The sequence below is a fragment of the Pristiophorus japonicus genome, chromosome 2 (assembly GCF_044704955.1).
Source record: "Pristiophorus japonicus isolate sPriJap1 chromosome 2, sPriJap1.hap1, whole genome shotgun sequence".
NCBI lineage: Eukaryota > Metazoa > Chordata > Chondrichthyes > Pristiophoridae > Pristiophorus > Pristiophorus japonicus.
The window spans coordinates 316,714,376-316,726,480 of NC_091978.1; the positions used below are offsets into that span (position 1 = coordinate 316,714,376).

The following is a 12,105-nucleotide window of genomic DNA, read 5'->3' on the forward strand; positions in this document are numbered from 1 at the left end:
CTGCAGGAGGAGAACCTCCTGCTTCTCTGCTCGGAGAGAAAAAAATATAATCCCTTCTCCTCTGACCTCCCGGATGCAGCGATGGATGGCGAACTGGAAGATGTTAGCTATGTCTCCTGCTGCAGAATGGAAGGATCCACTGGTGAAGAATTTGACGGCCACGATGACCTCGAGGGCCACTGTAAGAGCTGTGGTTGTCCTGCTCTAAGGCTGCAGGTCTGCTTGTAGGAGGTGGCTGAATTCTTTGATGAAGTGAAGCCTCGTAATACACTGCTCCTCACTGAAGTGGATATAAGTGCTCTCGGAAGATCCTAGGTGGGTAAATCCTCCTGTTGAGAGCTTTCCTCCTCCTCCTTCTGCATGGCTCTTCTCTTCTTTGCTGCCTCTGCTCCCTCTCCCGAAAATACACAAGCACAAGGGGGACTGCCATTAGAACCCCCAACTGTGAACAAGTGTTGTGAGCAGAAGCCTTTAAATAAGAATAAAGACATTCTCCAATTTCCCCAACAATATACCTTAGGACCCTGAAAGATGTTTAAAAAGCTGCTAGAGTGGCAGAAGGTTCGACAGACCTGTCAAACTGAACAAACATGTCAGCTGCAAGTTGTTACTGATGATCCATTTAAATAACGCATGCTCAAGCCTCCTTCCTGCTTGTCAACGCTTGATTAGCTGGTCACAGTTAACAGAGGCCAGTAAGTTGAGCATGCACTCCAAAATTACAGATTGGGCATCGGTGGTTATGTATGTGGCTATGTATAGTGGTTATGTTACTGGACGAGTAATCCAGAGGCCTCGACTACTGGTCCAGAGACGTGAGTTCAAATCCCACCATGGCAGCTGGGGAATTTAAATTCAGTTAATTGAATAAATCTGGATTAAAAAGCTAGTATCAATAATGGTGACCATGAAACTATCAGATTGTCGAAAAAACCCATCTGGTTCATTAATGTCCTTTAGGGAAGGAAATCTGTCGTCCTTACCTGTTCTGTGACCTATATGTGAATCCAGGCCCACAGCAATGTGGTTGACGATTAACTGCCTTCTCAAATGGCCTAGTAAGCCACTCAGTTGTAACAATCCACTACGAAAAAGAATAATAAGAATAAAACCGGACAGACCACCCGGCATCGACCTTAGCGCTGGCTACAAACACCACAACGGCACACCCAACCCAGTCGACCCTGCAAAATCCTTCGGACTAACATATGGGGCTAGATTTTGCACTTTTGTGCAGATCACCCAAAAATGGGCGTTATTTCCAGTGTGGGCGGTAAAAATGGGTTTTCAGATCGCTGGCTTGTCGCCCATTTTCAAAGCCCCTAGTCTCCATTTTAAAAATTGGGCGTTACCGCGAGCGATCTGAAATGGACGTTAGCGTTAAATCTCTCTGACCTTCTGCCATAAAGTGTCGCTGTCCTTAGCAACAGCATGGCAAAGCTCATTTCCCGCGATTCAGAAGGTCAGGGGTCATCATTACATGTGCAGAAGAGGAGGCAGAGAGAGAGGGAGCAGAGAGGGACTGTGGGTGTGGTGTGTGCAAGTTTGGCTGTTGTGGGAGGCACGAGGGAGATTCACCAGCAGCAAAAAGCCTACTAAGCACCAAGAAGGTAGTTGGCACCGAGTTTTTGAGGAGGCCCTGGAGCTGTTAGCCAGGAACACTGGTGGCAGAGAGTTCCCAGTGGTCCCGGAGTGCGGCACTGCGTCCCAAGGTGCCGCAACCTCATTGCCAATGACACATGAGAGCCAGGAGGATCATCTTGCTTCTGGCTCAGAGCATGTTCCCACCTTGGGACCGTCCTCTCCCGTATCCGTCCAAGCAGCAGTTCTGCCGTCATCCCCCTCCCCCCCCCCCCACCCCAATGAAGCATCGCCTGAGGAGCTCCTCGGCCAGGCGACTTGGAGTCAGGAGGGGAAGGAGAAGGGATAGAGGTGGGGAGGAGAAGCACGGGGGGAAAGGAAAGTGAGGTGCATGGCCGCAGGTATTGTCTGGGGCATATTTTTAGGTTGCTGCTGCTGCTATTTTGGTGGGAGGGTCGGGGAAAGGGGCGAGGGGGCTATCTTGTTGGTTTGCATTTGTGTTCTGTATTGTGGGAAATGGGGACCATTGTAATGATGTAAATATGATAAATTTGTTGTGGGCTGGGGCAGAGGTGTGATGGGGTGTTTTTTACAGATATACTTATGATTTCAGACAAATGGTCGGTTTAAATGTTTTTTATTTAACATAACCTTGTTGCGCATTGGCTCAGATAACTGCACCGTTACACACTGGTGATTCCTTAACATGAAAGGGTACAATTACACTTAACTTGAATCAACTTAAACTTTAACTGTCACCAAGGTGATGCACACCATTGATATATGACCTGCACACCCAGCAGTGTTGCAGCTTTGTAAATACCACCAACATTCTTTCAAGCAAAGTGCTCATTTATGAGCTCTTGACATAAGAGTCTTGCAGCTATCACACCACCACGGGCCCTTTCATGCGGTCTGCAGGGGGGCAGGGGCATGGCTTCAGCATCAGCCTGATTGTCAGGCCCGATGTCAGCGTCCATCTCCTCATCCTCCTTTTCCTCTCTCTACTGAGGTGGACTGTCAGACCCTTCTGGCAATTCTTGTCCCCTCCTGATAGCCAAGTTGTGCAGCATGGAGCACACCACCACGAATTGAGCTACCTGCTCATGGTGGTATTGGAGCTCACCTTCTGAGTGGTCCAGGCATCTAAAGTGCCTCTTAAGCCTTTTGGCTAAGATCATGCGTAACTGACCTGACAGGGGAGTAGCCACCATGACCTCCGGGTGGTTCTCCCTGGATCAGGAAGGTATATGCTTGCTTTTTTGGAAACAGGAGGTGGGTGGGGTGGCTTGACCCATCCACCTCCACGGAGGTGTGTGGGGGACCTGACCCATCCACCTCCATGGCATGAACCTGGTATTGCAGTACTTCCAGGAATGGTGCAGTGGCTATAGGCCTTTTGGCTAAGAGCATTGGCGCAGAGTGATCCTTGGCGTGTGCAAGGTGACCTCTGGCGTTTGTGATTTGACAAAGAATTGGAACGATTGGCTACGAATTTCAAAAAAAAAAAAAAAATCTAAAGTGCCTCTTAAGCACTCCAGTGGTTTTCTCCACGATATTGCGAGTGGCTCTGTGGCTTTCGTTGTATCGCTTCTCGGCTTTGGTGTGGGTGTCACGAAGGCGGGTCATCAGCCCGGTGATGAGGCTATATCCTTTATCACCAAGCATCCAGCATTAACCTTGTGGCTGATTGTTAAACAAGTCAGATACAGTTCTCTCACGCAGGATGTGAGCATCATTGATGCTGCCTGGAAATTTAGCATTCACTGCCATAATAATTTGCTGGTGGTCAACAACGAGTTGCACATTCAGGGAGTGGAATCCCTTGCGGTTCTTGAAAACCTCTGCATTCTGAAAAGGTGCCCGCATCGTAATGTGCATACAGTCTATTGTTCCCTGCACCTTGGGGAAGTTAGCAATTTGGTAGAATCCTAAAGCCCTCTCAGTCTGAGCCTCCCTGGTCATAGGGAAGCTGATAAAGACCATCCTGCATGCGTACAGGGCTTCAGTGAGCTGTCTAATGCAGCAATGTGTGGCATGCTGAGATATATGAGCCATGCGCAAATGTTGCCAGCTGAGGCCTGAAAGGAACCCGATGCATAGAACGACAGTGCCGCGGTGACCTTGACCTTGACGGACAGTGCGGTCCTGATGGTGCTGGCAGGCTGCAGATCTCTCCTGCTGAGCTGGCATATCTCACTGATAACCTCTTTGTGGAAGCGCAGTCTCCGAAGGCAGGTGGTGTCGCACAAGTTGAGGTAAGACTGCTTTTCCCTGTACTTGCGGGGGGGGGGGTATAACATCTGGTCTTCCTCATCAATCTGGTATGTCTTACATTAGGAACATGATGCTGTGGAGCATACCTTCTGCCATCTCAAGTCTGCAGCATGTGCATGGTCATCAAAAGAGGGTGAGAAACAACCGGTCCCATTCCAATAGCCATCTGTTTCCCAACGATTGTTCGCAAAGAATGAATGTCCCGACGAAGACACCTATTAAAACCCAATCGTCCACAGTATGATAAGATGTTTGTTCAGATGTTCACATCACCTCAAAACACCTCCAGAGTACATCCGAATTCCCCCGAGGTTGAAGCAGAGCAGCCTTTTAAATGATGCAACCTGTGATTTAGAACATGGCATCCATACCACTGTGAGTAGTTCCGGTTAGTTCAACTTTTTCACAGCTGTTTTTTCGCCAAGCGATATTATCGGTGAGGTGTGTGCGAGGTGCCGAAAGTAAGGATGGCCGATATACTGGGCGTTAGTTTCGGCCAATGTGACCTGTACGACAAAAAACAGCGGGCGGTCGGTATTATTAAATCTCGCCTTTAATTACGTGCCGAAAGTAACGCTGGCCGATATTATGGGCGTTGGGATCACCCATTCTGATGATTCCGCCCAAAAAAAGGTGGGCGGGTGGTATTACTTTTTCTCGGCGTTACACACATGCTGAAAGTAAGGCTCGGCAATAAGTGACCGAGAAATGGGCGTCAGTTTCCATTTTGTGGCTAAATGGGTGATATATGGGTATTACACCTCATTTCAGCGTTAAAATGGACGTTAAGTGGGTGGTATGCATGCAAAAATAATGGAAAATCTTGCCCATGGGCATTTGTGGCAAAATTGGGAGAGCTGTACCACAGACTAGTCAAGCAACAGCCTGACATAGTTATACTCACAGAATCATACTTTTAAGCCAGTGTCCCAGACTCTTCCATCACCACCGCTGCGTATGTCCTGTCCCACCAGCAGGACAGGCGCATAAGAGGTGACGGCACAGGAGTATACAGTCGGGAGGGAGTAGCCATGGGAGTCTTCACCATTGATTCCGGATCCCATGAAGTCTCATGGCTTCAGGTCAAGCATGGGCATGGAAACCTCCTACTGATTATCACTTACAGCCTCCCCTTAGCTGATGAATCAGTACTCCTCCATGTTGAACACCACTTGGAAGAAGCACTAAGAGTAGCAAGAGCACATAATGTACTCCGGGTGGGGGACTTCAATGTTCATCACCAAGAGTGGTTCGATAGCACCACAACTGACCAAGATGGCAGAGTCCTGAAGGACATAGCTGCTAGACTGGGCCTGCAGCAGGTGGTGAGAGAACCAACACGAGGGAAAAAGCTACTTGACCTTGTCCTCACCAATCTACCTGTCGCAGATGCATCTGTCCATGACAGGTAGTAGGAGTAACCACTGCACAGTCCTTGTGGAGATGATGTCCCGTCTTCACTCCATCGTGTTGTATGGCATTACCACCATGCTAAATGGGATAGATTAAGAACAGATCTAGCAGCTCAAAACTGAGCTTCCTTGAGGTGCTGTGCGCTATCAGCAGCAGTACAATTGTATACCACCACTATCTGTAACATCATGGCCCGGCATAGCGCTCACTCGACCATTACCATCAAGTCAGGAGACCAACCCTGGTTCAATGAAGAGTGCAGAAGAGCATGCCAGGAGCAGCACAGGCATAGCTAAAAATGAGGTGCCAAACTGGCGAAGGTACAACACAGCAGTACATGCAACAGTGGAAGCAGCTTGCAATAGGCAGAGCTAAGCAATCCCACAACCAATCAATCAGATCAAAGCTCCGCAGTGCTGCTATATCCAGTCGTGAATGGTTGTGGACAATTACATGCATGCTAAAAAGCAGAAGCAGCATGCTACAGACAGGACTAAGCAATCCCACAATCAACAGATCAGATCAAGGTTCTGCAGTCCTGCCACATCCAGTCATGAATGGTGGTGGACCATTAAACAATTAACGGGAGAAAAAGGCTCCATGAACATCCCCATCCTCAATGAGGGCAGAGCCCAACATGAGTGCAAAACACAAGGCTGAGGTGTTTGCAGCCAGAAGTGACGAGTGCATCATCTGTCATGTATGTAACCTTCATGTAACAACACTGCAATACTGTATATACTTGAGAAATGCACACATTGACCACAGGGGTGAACTTGTGGGAGACACTCCTCACCTGGTCATCCAGGTATATAAAGGGAGGTCCTGTGAATAAAGGTGCAGGTCACAGAGTGATCTTGTCCATAGAATGTGCCTCGTGTGGATTTGTGGTATTGTGTAAGAACTTTACAGTGGCGACGAGAAACGGGAATCAACGACCCTCGAGAATGGCCACCAGTAGCACAGAGGAACGGTATTGTGTTGGTGAGGACTGGGACGATTTCATTGAGAGGCTTCAGCAGAGCTTTGTCATGAAGGACTGGCTGGGAGATGCAGCAGCCGACAAGCGAAAGGCTCATCTACTGACCAGCTGTGGATCTAAGACTTATGCGCTCATGAAAGACCTGCTAGTACCCAAGGAGCCGACGGACAAAACCTTTGAAGAGCTCAGCAAGCTAATCAGTGAGCACCTCAAACCGGCGAGCAGCATACACATTGCCCAACACAGATTTTATACCCACCGAAGTCGGGAAGGACAGAGCACACCGAACTTTGTTGCGGACCTCCAGCGCTTGGCCAGCCTCTGTAAGTTCACAGACGCCTGCAGGGGGGAGATGCTAAGGGATTTCTTTATTGAGGGCATCGGGCATGCCGGGATTTTCAGAAAGTTAATCGAGACCAAGGACTTGACCTTTGAAGCGGCGGCGTTGCTGGCTCAGACTTTTATGGCGGGGGAGGAGGAAACCAAGATAATATACGCGCACAACCCTGACTCCAATGTGGCGATGGATCAGGGGGTCAATATCATAAACGCGACTCAGAGCCCAGCAGGCAGGCAAGGGCATTTGGACACACCCCAGGCAGCAATAGACCCAAGACAGGTTTTCAACACAGGCAATGGCAGGCTGAACGGACATTTACGCCATCCCAGTGGACAATGCGTTCTGGGATGGGGCCATTGACACCCACTAACAGGGTGCTCAAGAGCAGTCAAAGGGACAATCAGCGAGGAATGCCTGGTAACAGCTCTTTTGTTCACAACAATGGGAATCTCAGTTCATGCTGGAGGTGTGGGGGCTGACCTGCGCCAGGACTTGCAGGTTTCAACAGTTCGTCTGCAGAAATTGTAACCTCACTGGCCATTTAGCCAGAATGTGCAGGAAGCCTGCGACCAGGCTAATTTATGAAGCGGATGGACCAGAAGAGGGGTCTGCGAGGCAGGATGACGCGTGGGCCAAATCAATGGACGCTGAAGTTCAGCGGGTTCATGTGGCAAACATTCACAGCTCATATACCAAAACGCCACCTATGATGATGAAGGTCCTATTAAACGGCATCCCGGTATGCATGGAGCTGGACACGGGGACCAGCCAGTCACTCATGAGCCTTTAACAATTCAAAAAGCTATGGCCACTCAAAGCCAGCAGACCCAAACTAGAATGCATTGAGACGCAATTACGGACGTACACCAAAGAAATCATTCCAGTGCTAGGCAGTGCAACATTAGCTGTCACACACAATGGATCAGTGAACCGGCTGCCGCTCTGGATTGTCCCAGGCAATGGTCCCACACTGTTGGGGAGGAGCTGGTTAGCTGAGATGAACTGGAAATGGGGGGATGTGCACGCAGTGTCACCTGTGGAGCGAAGTTCATGCTCACAGGTCCTACAGCAATTTGAGTCGCTATTCCAACCTGGCGTCCGGACGTTCAAAGGTACCAAAGCAGTGATTCGCATCATCCCAGACGCCAGACCAGTGCACCACAAAGCCAGAGCTGTGCCGTATGTGATGCGGGAGAAAATTGAAAGCGAATTGGACCCTTTGCTGAGAGAGGGCATCATCTCGTCTGTTGAATTCAGCGACTGGGCGAGCCCCATTGTTCCCGTACTAAAAGCGGATGGCTCGGTCAGGATCTGTGACAACTACAAGGCCACTATCAACCGGATGTCCCTACAAGACCAATACCTACTTCCGAGAGCGGAAGATCTTTTTGCCTCGCTGGCAGGCGACAAGCTGTTTACCAAGTTGGACCTCACTTCAGCCTACATGACCAAAGAACTGGCCAAAGAATCCAAACTCCTGACCACAATCACCACGTACAAGGGACCGTTTGTTTACAACAGGTGCCCGTTTGGCATTCGATCAGCGGCCACGATCTTTCAAAGAAATATGGAAAGCCTGCTCAAATCCATTCCTGGAACGATCGTATTAAGGATGATATCCTCAGCACGGGTCAGGACACCGAGGAACACCTCCACAACCTGGAAGAGGTGCTACGCCGACTGGACCGGGTAGGCCTGCAACTCAAGAAACCTAAGTGTGTGTTTTTGGCTCCCGAAGTCGAATTTCTGGGCAGGAGGGTTGCTGCAGACGGGATTCGGCCTACCGAATCCAAAACAGAGGTGATTCGACGAATGCCCAGGCCTTGCAACACGTCGGAGTTACGTTCATTTCTGGGACTCTTGAACTATTTCGAGAACTTTCTGCCGAACTTAAACACATCGGTGGAGCCGCTACATGTGCTCCTGCATAAGGGTTGCGATTGCTTTTGGGGGGACTGTCAAGAACGGGCTTTCAATCGGACGCATAACCTACTCTGTTCAAATAAGTTGTTGACCCTGTACAACCCTTGTAAGTAATTGGTTCTGACATGTGATGCATTGTCCTATGGGCTTGGGTGCATGTTACAGCAGTACAATGCTGAGGGGCAACTTCAACCTGTTGCTTATGCCTCCAGGTCGCTCTCTCAAGCAGAATGTGGATATGGGATGGTTGAGAAGGAAGCACTCGCATGTGTCTATGGGGTGAAATAGATGCACCAGTACCTTTTTGGCAGGAGGTTCGAATTAGAAACGGACCACAAGCCGTTAACATCCCTGTTGTCAGACAGCAAGGCTGTCAATGCCAATGCGTCAGCTCGCATACAGCGATGGGCTCTCACGCTGGCTGCGTATGACTACTCCATCCAGCACCGGCCGGGCACTGAAAATTGCGCTGACGCGCTCAGCAGGTTTCCACTGGCCACCACTGAGGGGGCAGCGGAGCAAAGCGCTGAGATGGTCATGGCCGTTGATGCCTTTGACAGCGCAGGCTCCCCCATCACAGTCCGCCAGATCAAAATCTGGACAAACAGACATTCCCTCCTATCTCTGATTAAGAAATGTGTCCTGACTGGGGATTGGGTGCCCGCACACGGAGCATGCCCTGAGGAGATGAGACCGTTTCACAGGTGGATGGATGATCTCTCCATCCAAGCCGACTGCCTACTATGAGGCAGCCGGGTAGTCATGCCCCAGAAGGGCAGGGAAGCTTTCATCAGGGAACTCCACAGCAAGCACCAAGGCATAGTGCTGATGAAGGCCATTGCCCGGTCACACATTTGGTGGCCGGGAATTGATTCAGACTTGGAACACTGTGTTCGCAGGTGCATGACATGTGCTCAGCTGGGAAATGCCCCCAGGAAAGCCCCGCTCAGCCCGTGGCCCTGGCCCACCAGGCCATGGTCACGCATTCGTGTAGACTACGCGGGTCCGTTCATGGGGAAAATGTTTCTCATCGTGGTTGATGCGTACTCAAAATGGATCGCGTGCATCATTTTGAATTCGTGCATGACATCCACCACTGTGAAGAGTCTACGTGCGTTCTTTGCGACCCACGGTTGGCCGGACATCCTTGTTAGCGATAGTGGCCCATGTTTCACTAGCTACGAATTCCGGGAGTTCATGTCGGGTAATGGCATCAACAATGTCAGGACAGCATCGTTCAAGCCGGCCTCCAATGGCCAGGCGGAACGTGCGGTCCAAATCATAAAACAAGGCATGCTCAGGATTCAAGGTCCCTCCCTTCAATGCCGCCTATCGCACCTCCTGCTGGCCTATAGATCCCAACCGCACTCGCTCACGGGGGTCCCGCCCGCGGAGCTCGTCATGAAACGTACACTCAAAACTCGGCTGTCCCTCATTCATGCTGTCGTGTCCGACATTGTTGAAGGCAAGCGCCAGTCCCAAAATGAGTACCATGACCGTAATTCAAGGGGGAGATGTATAGAAATTGTTGACCCCATATTTGTTCTCAATCATGCTTTGGGGCCCAAATGGCTTGAAGGTACTGTAATAGAAAAGAGGGGAATAGAGTCACCATGTTAAACTTAACAATGGGTAGATATGCCACAAGCATCTGGACCAAGTAAAAAAAACGTTCAGCATGGTCTCTGAGGAACCTGAGGAAGATCATGAGATGGTGTTCACACCACCGCCAGTGAACGAGCAACAAGAACATTCAGCAGCATGCACAGTCCATGCGGTCAGCCCGGACAGGCCGGAATCACCACAGGGGACAGACACGCAGGCCAAGGCTCAACAGCCAGAGCCCCAACTGCAGCACTCCACGAGGGAGCGCAGACCACCTGAAAGACTTAACCTGTGATCCCAATAAGACGTTGGGGGGGGGAGGGGAGGTGATGTCATGTATGTAACCTTCATGTAACAACACTGCAATACTGTATATACTTGAGAAATGCACACATTGACCACAGGGGGTGAACTTGTGGGAGACACTCCTCACCTGGTCATCCAGGTATATAAAGGGAGGTCCTGTGAATAACCTTGTCCATAGAATGTGCCTCGTTTGGATTTGTGGTATTGTGTAAGGACTTTACATCATCTGTCTCGGCCTCCTCCTGAGGTCCCCACCATCACAGAAGTCAATCTTCAGCCAATTTTATTCACGCCATGTGATATCAAGAAATGGCTGAGCGCAGTGGATACAGCAAAGGCTCCGACAACATCTTAGCTGTCATCCTGAAGAGTTGTGCTCCAGAACAAGCCGTGCTTCCAGTACATCTACAACACTGGCATCTACACGACAAAGTGAAAAATAGCCATGGTATGACCTGTCCACAAAAAACAGGACAAATCCAATCCGGCCAATTACCAACCCATCAGCCTATTCTCACTCATTAGCAAAGTAGTGGAAGTTGTCGTTGACAGTGCTATTAAGTGGTACTTACATTCCAATAACCTGCTCACCGATGCTCAGTTTGGGCTCCACCAGGACCACACAACTCCAGACATTATTACAGTCTTGGTCCAACATGAAAAAAAGGGATGAATTCTTGAAGTGAGGTGAGAGTGACTGCCCTTGACATCAAGGCAGCATTTGACCGAATGTGACATCAAGGAGTCCTAGTAAAAGTGAAGTAAATGGGAATCAGAGGAAAGCTCTCCACTGGCTGGAGTCATACCAAGCACAAAGGAAGATGGTTGTAATTGTTGGAGGCCAATCATCTCAGCCCCAGGACATTGCTGCAGGAGTTCCTCAGGGCAGTGTCCTAGACCCAACCGTCTTTAGCTGCTTCATCAATGACCTTCCCTTCATCATAAGGTCAGAAGTGGGGATGTTAGTTGATGATTGCACAGTGTTCAGTTCCATTCACTATTCCTCAGATAATAAAGTAGCCTGTGCCCGTGTGCAGCAGGAACTGGACAACATTCAGGCTTGGGTTAATAAGCGACAAGTAACATTTGTTCCACACAAGTGCCAGGCAATGACCATTTACAACAAGAGAGAGCCTAGCCACCTCCCCTTGATATTCAATAGGATTACCATCACTGAATCCCCCATTGTCAACATACTGGGGGTCTCAATTGGACCAGCCACATAAATACTGTGGCTACAAGAGCACTTCAGAGGCTGGGTATTCTGCAGCGAGTGATTCAGCTCCTGATTCCCCAAAGCCTTTCCACCATCTACAAGACACATGTCAGGAGTATGATAGAATACTCTCCACTTGCCTGGATGACTGCAGCTCCAAAAATACTCAAGAAGCTCGACACCATCCAGGACAAAGCAGCCCACTTCCATATTCCCGTTCACCATCATCCTCTCATGGACCAGCTACACTTCACTGCTACTACTCTGCTGGAGAGCACTTTGGTGCAGATCAGTGGGATGCTTCAAGGCTTAAGTTTTCTGTCATCCTGTTTAAGGCGACAGACATGTAGGAATCCAGAGTGTGCATGGCATTGGCAAGCCGTGCATGGAATCATTTGATTGCCGCGATTGATGTTCCATGGAGTTGGCCACCTTATCCATGCAAGAGACATCATCGCAATG

At 49.6% G+C, this 12,105-nt stretch overlaps 1 pseudogene; it reads left to right on the forward strand.

Annotated features, from left to right (window-relative positions):
- Window positions 1-2,731: 2,731 nt before the first annotated feature.
- On the forward strand, window positions 2,732-2,971 carry LOC139252609 (U2 spliceosomal RNA; annotated as a pseudogene).
- Window positions 2,972-12,105: the final 9,134 nt, after the last annotated feature.